The sequence below is a fragment of the Lissotriton vulgaris genome, chromosome 7 (assembly GCF_964263255.1).
Source record: "Lissotriton vulgaris chromosome 7, aLisVul1.2, whole genome shotgun sequence".
Taxonomy (NCBI): Eukaryota; Metazoa; Chordata; class Amphibia; order Caudata; family Salamandridae; genus Lissotriton; species Lissotriton vulgaris.
Genome location: NC_141695.1, coordinates 349,341,215 through 349,353,664, shown reverse-complemented (window position 1 = coordinate 349,353,664; position 12,450 = coordinate 349,341,215). Strand labels below are relative to the sequence as shown.

General features: G+C 49.0%; 1 protein-coding gene across 1 annotated transcript in view; it reads right to left on the bottom strand.

Annotated features, from left to right (window-relative positions):
• Positions 1-5,439, bottom strand: part of LOC147701567 (uncharacterized) — a 63,437-nt gene extending 57,998 nt beyond the window's left edge. Inside the window, exon 1 of the mRNA XM_086928674.1 lies at positions 5,356-5,439. The gene's annotated coding sequence lies outside the window, so the exon portion shown is untranslated. The remainder of the gene's footprint in view (positions 1-5,355) is intronic.
• Positions 5,440-12,450: the final 7,011 nt, after the last annotated feature.

Sequence of the window (12,450 nt, the reverse complement as noted above, 5' to 3'; positions counted from 1 at the left end):
TTCACACTGCCTGACCCCTCAGATCATCTAACAGTAGTACCTCTCTGAGGTATTGGGTATTGGCATTTTTGCCTGTCTTCAATTTCCTCATAGTACACAAAGCCCTTAATTCTAAAAAAGGGAATGTGTCATACTTGGATGCCTGTAATAAACTGACATCTGGCAGGGACCCACTGGTTCCTTGGCTTGAAAACATTACTAGTGAGGTGTGGTGTATGCACTACCTACTCTAGTTGTTTACCTACTAAACTCTCTTGAGTTGCAGAAAGGGTGTGCTAAGCCCTTAACACACAACTCTAAGTTCAGTAGAACTTGGTGTATTTAAGCTTGTATTATATGTACCTTTGGTACCTTTAGTGGTTTTCAATTCATCAAACACTTGAAATTATCTGCTAACACAATGGCAAGCTGGAATCCGACATGCTGCACACCAATGTGAGAAATTAGCCTAGCATAAGCTGTCCACTATTCTAGTGATCACCTTGCACCAGTCCAAACAACCCTTATTGACAGTAGGTTAAAGACAACCTTAATAGAAAGCTATCCTAGTGGTAGCTGTGGAGAGCAGCCTTCAGGCTAAGTCTTGAAGGAATGTAAAGCAGCTTGTTTTACAAGTCTATAATCTCATGAATGACCAAATGAAAGGAGAACCACATCAGGTGTATATATAAAATATATGTATTTATTCTAAACACAACCCACTAGTCCCTTTTTGAGGCTAGAGGCAAAAGTGCATTCAGTAAACTTAATGGCACACAGTAAATTTGCACAATATACATTGAGCCCTAGGAGCGTACCAAACCATATATTAAGAAAGTGGTATAAGAACCACGACTGACATAGAGACAAGGCCTAGAGCCTGTAGAACCCCTGGGGCCACCAGGAACCACCCAAAGTAGTGACACAGGGTACCCATGGGGGACATTTGCAGTGTCTCAACAAAGCCGCGAATCACAATTAACTTCTATAGGGAAAGTCGGGGTTGGAATTTTAAAGATAAAGGACACTTAGAAGAGGACTTGGAGCAAACCCCTTTAGAACCAGGAGGTTCTAGAGTCAACACCAATGGGAGCACCGGAGTACTCGAGTTACCTCACTCAGGGAAGCCGGGTGCATAGGTGTTATTTGGTGTTGAGTTTCATCGCCGTTTTCAATGGAGATATGCTGCAAAGTTCTGCTTGCATCCAAGTGGAAAGTGTACGGTGTGATCCAAGCCTGGATAAAGGATGAGAAGAACCTGAAAGCAGAGGGGAAAGAATCTAGGTCACTTGCCAGTGATCAGGAAGACGATAGGCGGATGCCCACCAATGTTGGGTGCTTGCAGGTAAAGAAGGTGAAGCTAGACTCTTCAGCCACGAAGACCAAGAGGCGTTGATGACAACCAGGTTCTGGATTCGAGCTGTCCCACAAAGGATGTCGAGTGTTGCAGTGTTGGTTTCCGGATTGGACCCAACAAGCCTTGGCGACAGCAACCGACGCACAAAGCAGAGATTGGGTTCGGTGGAGGCCAGCAAGGTCTGAGGTACTCACCACTTGGTAGGGCGTCAGGGCATGTCTGGAGCAACCAGGGAAGCCCAATGAAAAGCAGAGTCACCTTTGTAGGGACCCACCAATCGATAAACCAGGGATCGCAAAGGGGCCTCAAGCCGAAATGCTAGAAACGGGCTCACGGTACACTCGTGAAGTGTAGGTCCACATTCTTCAGTGCAGATGGTGCTGGGGGCTTGGGCTACAAGTAACCCAATGCACAACTTCGGGAATGCTCGGGAAGTTGATGCACTAGCAAATGTGCACAGTGTCTAGGGGTACCGGTTCCACATTACTTGTGAGGGCTGCAGGTCTCAGCTTGGGTAACCCAGTAGCCAATCTGGAGTGTACCTAATGTACATGCAATCAATTTAGAGCGGAAGCAGCTAGGCTGGGGTTCTGGATAGCAGTGCCCCAGCCAGACTAAAGTTGAACAACAGTGAAACATCCGCAAAAAGTGGGGGTAACCATAGTAAGCAGATCCTACTCTCCTACACTTTTGGCACCCTTGCACCCTTGAAATTGCATGCGCAATTTGCAAGTACCTATTGGGTACTCAAAAATTGTGCATGCAATTCCCATTCATTCCTATGGGCCTAGGGGCCCATAGGAATGAATGGGAAGCCATTCCTTATTTGCGACTCGCAATTTGCAAGTCACAGTTATGGAATGCGTAGGAATCACAAAATGTTTACGAAAACCTACATACATTGCATTTTGTGAGTCTATAATAGCGTATCGGTAAAATGCGCTATTATAGACTCGCAAAATCCAATGTTGATACATCTGGCCCTAAGTGATTTGCCGAGGATCACAAGAGGTTGAGCCGATGCAGAGACTCAAAACCTGGCTCCGCAGCTCCACAGTCGGCATATCTGGCCGTTATTGTTACACCACACATAGATTTGATGTGAACACAAAGGATTTATTTTCGGCCCTACTGCCTAGCACAAAAAAAGCACACTTTTCATACCAGGGTGCGAGGGTGAACAAATTATATGCCTGAAGGCCCCTCAGAGCGCATTGGCCTACAAATCTGGCACCAGAATGTGGCTCCAGCACTTCCTTTCAGCAATGAGTGAAACCCCCATATCGCGGGCAAGCTGCTCACACCCCTGTCTGACCAAACCCTGACCTGGGTGGATCTGTACACTCAGAATCACATGTGCACCCACCAACAACTTCATACTTATGTGAGGAGTGGTCTCAGGGAGTGAGATATACAGTCCTGACAGCGCCACAGGGAAGGGTGGAAGAAACACGTAGAGTATAAACTAAGAGGAAGTTAGGGCCATTGAACCCCCTATATACTTCCTAATTTATTTCCCAGATTCTAATAATTCTGAATGGGGCATTTGTTATAGCCACCAGACAGGTATTATTAACCCACAAATAAAACCCCTCCATGTCCTATTCACTTGGAGCATCTGCTTTATATCAACCAGCGCTCCAGTGTAATTCGCTGGTAGCAGCACGCCGCGTTCTGTGGCGGAATGGGAAGGAACCCAATGATGAAGCATTCCACCAAGGGGTAACCCTGGTGGGTGAGGGTTTGACTTACAAAAAGCATTTGCTTTCCTCATAAGGACATCTGGGTAGTCCCTGTAACAGGGCATGGCTCTCTACTTTGGATATAGTTAAACATTGAGGAGGATGAGCCTTTCTCTTGATTACCTCTTTTCCTCTTCTCATGTTGATATGTGACTTCCTACATGCCTCTATAGAGACACTTAAGTTTTAGTCCGACCAGACCACTCCCCCTTTCCTACCCTAGCTTCCCTCCCCTTTAACTCTTTCTCCTTCAAACTTTTGGACAGCATGGCTCACCAAAGTCACTCTGGCAGCTCACCTGTATGGCAGCACAGACCCAGCTAGCAAGTATTGATTGGTGGTTAAACAACAAATGCAGTACTACAGCAGACAGTGGGGCAGATTTACAATTAAAGTGACTCACTGCATTCCACAAGCCATTTGGCTGCACCGCACCGAGTCACTTTCAAAGCACAGGAATGCGACATATTTACAACAATATGTTGCATCTCTGTGAGTCCCCCTGCGCTGGCGCACAAACTGCAGCCATGCGCCGGCGCAGGCACCCTTGCACCATGGTGCAAGGATGCCTGAGTTGTGGGAAGATTGTTTTTGTGCAGGAAGGGGCACCTTCCTGCACAAAAACAATCAGTACATGCATTTTCCTCTTTCAATGCGTGCTGTAGAGTGCAGCACGCATTGAAAGAGGAAAGAACGAGGAGAAATTAAAACATGACTCCTCCCTACGCCTCCCCTTAGGTGTAGCATTCACATGCATTTCCAAATTTACGATTCCTAGTAAATCTGGAAATGTGTCTTGTTCCATTTGTGTTGCGTGGCAACACCCACAGCAACACCTATGGACCGCCCCTTTCACGCAAAGTGCTGCGTGTAAAGGGACCATATTTGGCTTTTCCTGTCCTTGTAAATATCGACCAGTAAGATACGCCACACGTACGTCTCAAAAAGTGATGTATTATCGGTGCAGGGGGCTTGTAATTCTGCCCCGGAGTTTCTTAGATCCATTCGTGCCCAGGTCTAGTGTGGGTATTGTCGGCTGCTCCCATCACTCCAGAAGGTCCAAGTACCAAGATGATTCTGATCAGCGAACAATAACATAAGGCGTTAGTACATCTAAATCTTCAAAAGGCACAGAAAATGTTTACTAGAAATATGAACTTTGGTGGGTGAGATATGAACTTTGGTGGGTAAAGCCAATCTACAGGGACACTCCTCGTTCCATGCCCTCGTCCTGAATTGAACACTTGTGTTTTATGAGTCACAGTGAACACCCAGGACCAGACAAAGCCACCACTCAAAGGAAATAACAGCAGAGAGCTGAAAAGGTTTCTCCAGCAGTGCTGAGTTAGGTTAACTCTTTGAGGGCCTGTGTCTCAGGAATGTCTCAGGATTTGTGAGTGCTGAAGGTCTATGTCTCAGGACTGTCTAGCCACAGTCCGGATCTGTGAGTGCGGAAGGTGTGTTTAACTCTTCAATGACTCAGGACACTCTGAGGATCTATGGGTGCTGAAGGTGGGTTAACTCTTTGAAGACCTGTGTCTCGGGCCTGTCTAGTCACGGTCAGGATCTGTCACGGTCAGGATCTCAGGGTGGGGCTGTCTAGTCACGGCCAAGATTTGTGGGGGCTGTAGGTGGGCCTTTGACCTCCTGGGATCTGCGCATTGGAACTCAACATAACATAACATGTGGATTTATAAAGCGTACATTTACCCAATACTTGGGTTTCTTGGCGCTGAAATAAAAGATGCTTTTTGTTACCCAACTCAATGGACTCACTGCCTCTAGCCATCCTGGCAAGTTTAAAAATACCTTACTTAAGCTGTCATCTTCTACTGCTTCAAAACCAGGACTGATCAATACTTGATTTGCCACACAAATAATGTAGTATGTGCGCGTATGTTGGGAAAGCTATTAAGGGTTATAAGTAATAAGATGAGCATTTGTCCCCACTGTCAGCGAACATACAACAGGGCCTACTATCCCCTGCAAAACTGGTAGTAATGGTGGATACACCATGCACTCTCTCCTTCTAATTCACTCATGGAGCTGTGCGCCCTGTGTTACCCTTACTGTTGTACATTTCTGTGAAACATGTTACTGTTGCTGAATAAAAATAAATACATTAGGAGTCATCTGGAAAGTTCACCATCAGATGTCCCCAGACCCGTATGCCAGCCCTTGGTGGAGTGGTAACATCCTGTACCAGTGCAGCAGGGCTGTTCACTCGTGGTCTCTCTGATCCCACTCGTGGTCATGTCTCAACTGACGTCTACTCACAGTGACTTCGGATGCTGTTTCCACACTCGGCTCTCGAAGGAGGCTTTCTTGAAGGCCTGGTCTGCTCCGTGCTCCCGGGGTCCGTGCTCTGGGTCCTGGCCTCTCTCTGCAGGAGAGGGGGCTTGACAGGGACTTATATAGCGGCTGAATTGGAGCAGATGTGCCCCTGAAACAATGGTATGCGGGGCCAGAGAGACCCTCAGAGAGGAGCATCGCTCCTTGAGCGGCTGACGTACGAGGCCCACTTCAAGCCCCGCACAGGCTGCCATTTCAGCGCATGCCTGCCCCCGGGGCAGGGCTCTCGGCACACATGGGTCCCCTCTGCGGTGACACGAAGCGGCATTCTGCGCTCGTTTCTTGGTATCCGCCCTGCGTAAGAGCTCAGCTGCCGTGTCAATGGATTCAGAAAAAAACAAATCAGGCCTAATTGCTTGCGTCCTACCTTCCACCCACTCCACGAACCCCTCACCTTCCTTCGTGCCTCCCCCCCCCCACTTTCATCCCTTTCTCCCTTCTGCTTTTGTTCTTTCTTTCTTTTTTCCTTTTTATGTTTGTTTGTTTGATTTTTACTTTCTTTCTTTCTTCTGATTTCCATTCGTGCCTACTCTTTTCTTGTTTCCTTCATTCCTCCTAGTCTTTCCGTACTACATTCCCTTTCTTCTTGCCACCTTTCCTTCCCTCATTCCTTCCATTTCCCTTTCCATGCTCTCCCCCTTTCACTTTCTTCTTTGCTGCCGCAATCCCTCTTTTTTTTGTTTAAATCTTTTTATTGATTTTTTGTATTGTACAATTGCCAAAATGGCAGGAACACATTATACAATAGTAATACTAGTAGACATATATACATTATGTTTTGGCAAGAACAATATTGACAGGACAGGTTGCATTGTTAGCTGCTTAGTGTAGGGGTTTAAAGCATCCCACATTGCGCCTCTAGAATCAGTCGGGAAGGAACAGCTGGGGGCACGGTGGCGGCTCCTCCACTATGGCGGAGGAGCATTGCCCACTACTTTTGAACAGTGTAAAGGAAAGATAAAATGATAATAACTTTGAGTTATCATTTTATGGTTCCCTTGCGGGTGGGCTGGTGGGTGGTTTGTCCACTTCTAAGAGTGCAATGACTGTTTGATCGGCCCTCTCGGGCCACCCAAACCAGTCAGGCGCACTTTCCCTGTTCTCCATGCAGGCTGCATTACAGCTTGCATGAAACATGCCCAGGACCCCATTCCCTGGTTGAGTGTCGAACCAGGGCGCTCAAACCCAATCCCAATGCTGCATTGTAGCTTTGTGATTGGTCAGGGGATATTGGGTGTTTACCAATCACAATGCTGCATCGCAGCGTTGTGATTGGTCAGGGAAGCCTGACTGTTCTTCCTGGCTACCTGCTCCTCGAGTTCCACGAGGAGAGAAGGAGCAAGGAGCAGAACCGCGGGACTCGGCGGCAAGGTAAGCGTATATATTTTTTTCTTCATTTTTTTTCATTGCACAACCCAGTGCTCCCTCGCGCCCCCACACCTCCCCCTGTTGTCCGCCCCACCCCAACACCTACGAGTCATGCCAGCCGCCACTGGGCATACATGCAGCCGTGGCCTGTGTAGGCAAAAATGTTGGGGCTGTGGGGTCGGGTGGGGGGGATTTCGACGGACGATGACAAGGGTTTTTTTTTAATTTTCCCTCGTCATCGTCCGTTGAAATCCCGCCCCCACCCGACCCCACTGCTCTTAACTGCATGGGCTGCGACTGCATACGATGGTCTATGAAAATGGACGCAGCAATATAATTGGGAAAATACTGCGAGTGAGGGCATGTACCGTTCACAAGAGGCAATATTGTGCAATTTCAGATATTACAAATTAAGGATTCCAACCAGGGACAATTGGAACACAAAAATAAAAACATTAATATTAACTGTTATGCTAGCCCTTACTCCGCAACCCACCCCACCATCAAGCGACACTGCCCATCTTTGCTGATTGGTTTTACATGTCCATCACCATGAATCACAACATTGGGCTTGGCCTCAGGTGGGGGCACACGATCTCTGCAGTAGGCATGGCAGTGGAAGTGGAAGCAGGGGGCAGCGCATCCCGCATCCCACCTCTCGTCTCTCCATCACAGGGCAACTGGGCATCTGGCAATGGGGGAGTGTCAGGTATGTCATTGTGTAGGTCAGCAAATTCAGTCCAAACAGTTAGTTCGGCTGTTTTGGTGAAGTGTTGTCCATGTGGTGTGCCTAAGAGTGCTAGAGCTGGTGTATAAGGTGTGGTTTGTCTGATGAGTAGAGGCTGCGTCTAAAGCAGTGATATGCCACTAACAGAAGTGTAGGCTTGGGCAGTAGCGGCTAGGCACAGGGGTGGAACAATTGGAAGAGTGTGGCCAGGTTCCAGGCTAGCAGCAATGTGGCAGTGTCCGTTAGTTTCAAAGCAGCAAGCCACTGCGCCACCCACTGAAGCTGGGACGCCAAGTAATACTGCTCAAAGTTGAGGACTGCCAATACCCCATGGTTTGAAGGTTGGTAAAGCTTACTAAGTGCTACACAACACCTGGAAGTTTTCCAGATGAAGTTCTGAAGCACTCCTTCAAAGGAGTGGAAAAAGGAGGCACAAATGTACAAGGACAGCTTCACAAAATAGTACAGGAGCCGGGGAAGTACGACCATTTTGAGCAGAGCTACTCTGCCTGACATTGACAGCAGCAAGGTCCTCCAGAAGGTCATATCGGCACACAGCGAGGTGACAGCAAATGTCAAGTTATAGTTGAGTAAATATGCAGGTGAATGGTAAACTTGTATACCCAGATATCTGAACACATTGGGCTGCCAGGCAAGGGGGGTTGCAAGGAAGCGGATTCCCAGGTTTGGAGTGGCTGGGAATAGTGGGAAAAGGCAGGATTTGGCCCAGTTGACCTTCATGCCAGAAAGGTCAGCAAACTGGTGGAGAGCGTGGGTGGTCCAATCAATGATAGAAGAACTGTCCCTCAAGTAGATAAGCAGATCATCAGCATAGAGGGAGACCGAGCGGATGCCATCCCCCAGGAGTATTTCCCACTCACCACCTACTGTGCGCAGATGAGCTGCCAATGGTTCCACTGATAGAGGAGACAACGGACACCCCTGGTGCGTGCCTCTGCCTATGGGGATGGGATTGGAAATAAGGGAGCCAGTATTCACCTGGGCCATTGGCAGCATATATAATAGGAAGAAGTGTCTCAGGTCTTTATCACCAAAGCCATACTGGGGCACCACAGCAAACTGAAAGGGCCATTCGAAAGAATAAAAGGCCCTTTCTAAATCAAGGGCCAAGCAGTCTGCATGAGGCCAGGCATGTGGGGCATATTATAGAATGCAGAAAAAATGCCGTAGGTTAAATGAAGTGGTGCAGGCCGGGAAAAACCCATTTTGATCCGGGTGTACTAACTTCAGGACTAATGGTGCCAGGACTTTTGCCAGGATCTTATAGTCCATATTCAGTGGTGCTAGCAGCTGGTATGAAGACCTCAGGGTCTTTGCCCGGTTTTAGCAACGAGATGAGGAATGCCTCACAGAGAGAGGCTGGGAGGCAGGAGGTCTCCAATGCCTCAGCATACAGCAACTGCAGGTGGGGTATCAACAGTGAATTGTAGGTCTTATAGAACTCCGCAGGCAAGCCATCAGGACCTGGGGTCCTGCCTGTCACCAATGCTCTGATTGCCTCCCATATTTCAAACGGCGTGAATTGGTTGTCCAGTTGCGCCTTGTGGCCCGGCGTAATGCTTGGAAGGGGCACAGCAGTCGGAAAGAGGTCATATTTTCTGGGGTAGCCACAGTGACTGATTGATAAAGGGAGGTGTAGCGAAGCCTTAATTGTATTGTATTGTAAATGCATATATATATATATATATATATATATATATATATATATATATATATATATACAGGGAACACCGCCGAGTATAAAAACAGTGTCAGCTCAAGGAAGCCCATCTGTGGGCTTACAGCAACTTACAGGCAGAAGTAACCTTTTGCCAGGATCGAACCTATCTTTTTAATTTGTATGCCGCCCCTCAGATAGGCCCTAAATAGCCCAGAGGACAGATACGGTGTATTTAAAAAATGCCACATGTACTTTTAAGTTTGACAAGTCTTGGTACTAAAAAACTCCCAGATTAGTTTTTCACAACTGTAAGGCCGACCTCTTCCCTAGGATAACATTGAGTTACCTTATTACATATAATAAGTGATAATTTTCAAATGGGAGTAGGTAGACAGTTCAAGTTTGGTTTCTATAGAATTGTAATTAAAAGCCCTCTTTAATTATAAAGTTGGGAATTTTGTTACAATTATGAAACTGCCACTTTTAGAAAGTTGTCAATTTTTTTGCTATAACTATTTGATGTCTGCAGCCTGTTCGTGGATTACATGACTAGGTGTAGCTGGCAGTTGGTCTTTGTGTATTGCTCCCAGACAGTGAAACAAAGGGAAAATAGGTGTTGGCCACTCTGTGTTAGCGAGGGGAAGGAGCTGTCACCTTCCACATTTGCACATTGCAAAGGCTCTGCCTGAGCACACTCACAAAGAGTTTTTCACTAGTCTTTTGTAACCTCAGACAAGCTGGGTCCAGAGCAGAGAACAAGGGGATGCCTGACACCTCAAGGGTAAAAGGTTAAATATTTAACCTCAGGTTTCAACTCTTCAGTACACTTCTGGACCTGTGAAAGCCTCTGCCAGGAAGAAGTCTCTTAAAAAAAATTCACAGGGGAACCCATTTGGGCCCGGTGCTTTACCCGGGTTGAGTTCGCCCAAGGCCGTGACCAGCTCCTCATCAGTGAACGGCTTGTCTAGTATGTCTCGCGCCTCGTCAGGGACCGACCGCGGGGGGAGGTCACCTATGAACCGCTGAACGACCTCAGCCGACAGGCACTCCTGAGGTGTGTAAAGCCCCTCATAATATGTGGCAAAGCTCTCCGCAATAGCAGATAGCTCAGAAACGGACGATCCTGCCGAGTCCAACAACTGGGGAAGCGGCTGGGCGTGGAAAGCGCCCTGACATAGGCGGTCTTCCTACAGGATTTGTCCCCCCACTGATACACCTGACTACGGGTAGCCAACCAGGCCTGTCGTGCCTCATCAAGTAGGACCGCTGCATACTGCTGCTGAGCCAGAACTAATTTCCGTCCTATAGATCTACCACCTTCCTCCCTACTCCTACGTTACAATACTACCAACGCTGCCTCCCGCAGCACCAGATCCCGCCGCCCCTCCGCCCGGGCCGCCGTGCACCAGGAGATATCCACCCCACACAGGGTAGGTTACAAGGCTTCCCAAAGGGTAGTCGCGGAGTCATCTGAGTCATGGTTGGTCGTCAAGTAATGGTCAATTTCCCGAGACATATGTTCTCTATAGTCAGTCTGTAGCAGATGCCATCCAGACATGCGCCATCGAAATGGGTGCCTGGCAGGGCCTACACGAAAGGTAAGGGCCACCGGTGAGTGATCGGACAGAGCCCTCGGTAGGACGTCCGAGGACACAATCCTCTGGGCCAGTCCCCTGGGGACAAATACGTAGTCCAGCCTGGAAAACAAGCCAAGCACAGAGGAGAAATAGGTGTACTCTCGGCGCGAGCCATGCCCATGCCTCCAAAAGTCCACCCAGTTCAGGCCCGTGGCGAGGGCACGGAGCCTGGTGGGGGGTCCCTTCGCATCCACGCTCGCGTCAGTAGTCCCCTTCCGCCACCGATCCATGCATATGTCCATTACATCATTCCAATCCCCCCCAACTATAGCGAGGGTGTCCGGCATTTCATTCCAGAGGGACATGACCTTCTCCACCAGGGACCACTGCAGCGGGGCGGGGCATAAATGCTACCAAGTATCACCCTGTCACCCCCAACCCTCCCCTGGACAAAGATGTACCTGCCTTGAGGGTCAGACCAACTCCGTTGGAGTATAAAGTAAACTCTGTGATGTATAAGGACAGCAACCCCCCGGGAGCCCCTCGTGAACCCTGCATGGTATGCATGTGTGTATCTGAAGCGTTGTAAGCAAATTGCCTTTGTACAGAGTAGGTTGGTTTCCTGAAGCAGCAGAGCATCTAACCTGGCCCTCTTGGCATATCGGAGAACCGCCCGCTTCACTTTATCTAACACCCCCCGCACATTCCAACTCAAAATACGTAGTGTGCCTAGAGCTCCTCGCCCCCCATCCTGAACAGTCGCAATTAGAAAAGGGCATTGCATGGGCAGCGGAGGCCCCGACGGTCTAGCATGTAAACATCACAGTGTACAGACAGCAGCAAAATAAGCGCAACCAAAACCACCCCCACCCCAATACTACCACCAACACCCCCCCTCCACCCTCCACCCCGCACCTGCCAACATGGAAGTACCTGTCGCGGTTGGATCGCGGCATGGCCCCCAAAAGGGGACCGAAAGCCACCCACTCCAATGGATCCCCTGAACATACCCCATAACTAGGGAGTCGCCCCCCTACCCACCTACTCTTACAGGGCAGGTCTCCATCCCAATACAGGGCACCTGAGCATTCTAAGAGCAACCATAGAGTTCAATGTGAAAGTCACAGACTTAATTTCACTCCACCCGGCAGCCCCTGCTCCGGACCAGGCTGCGGGGACGCGGATCCCTCACGAGATGCGTGGCCAGACCCGGATCTTCTACGACGCCTCAGTTGACTTCTCAGTCCCTCAAGGACCACCCCACTCGAGGAAGAGTCAGAGTCGCCTCGCAAGGGCGCATTGACCCTGATCTTAACTGTCTCGTCTGTCCATTGAAACACTTCCCCCGGGGAATCAAAGAATAGCGTGCGGGACTTTTAGATGACACGCAGCTTCGCGGGATAGAGCAAGGCATACTGAAGTTTGAGGCCGCGGAGACGGGCCTTGGCTGCTAGGACCGACTGCGTCTGCTGCTGAACCATCCTCGTGTAGTCCGGGAAGATGAGGATAGTAGCGTTGTCAAGCATGAGCGGGGCCTTCACTCTCGCCTGTCTCAGGATAGCTTCCCGGTCAGAGTAATTTAAGAACTTGGCGATGATCGGCCTCGGGCGCGCACCCACAGGAGGCTTCTGCATGAGTGCCCGATGGGCCCGCTCCACAGCGAAGCA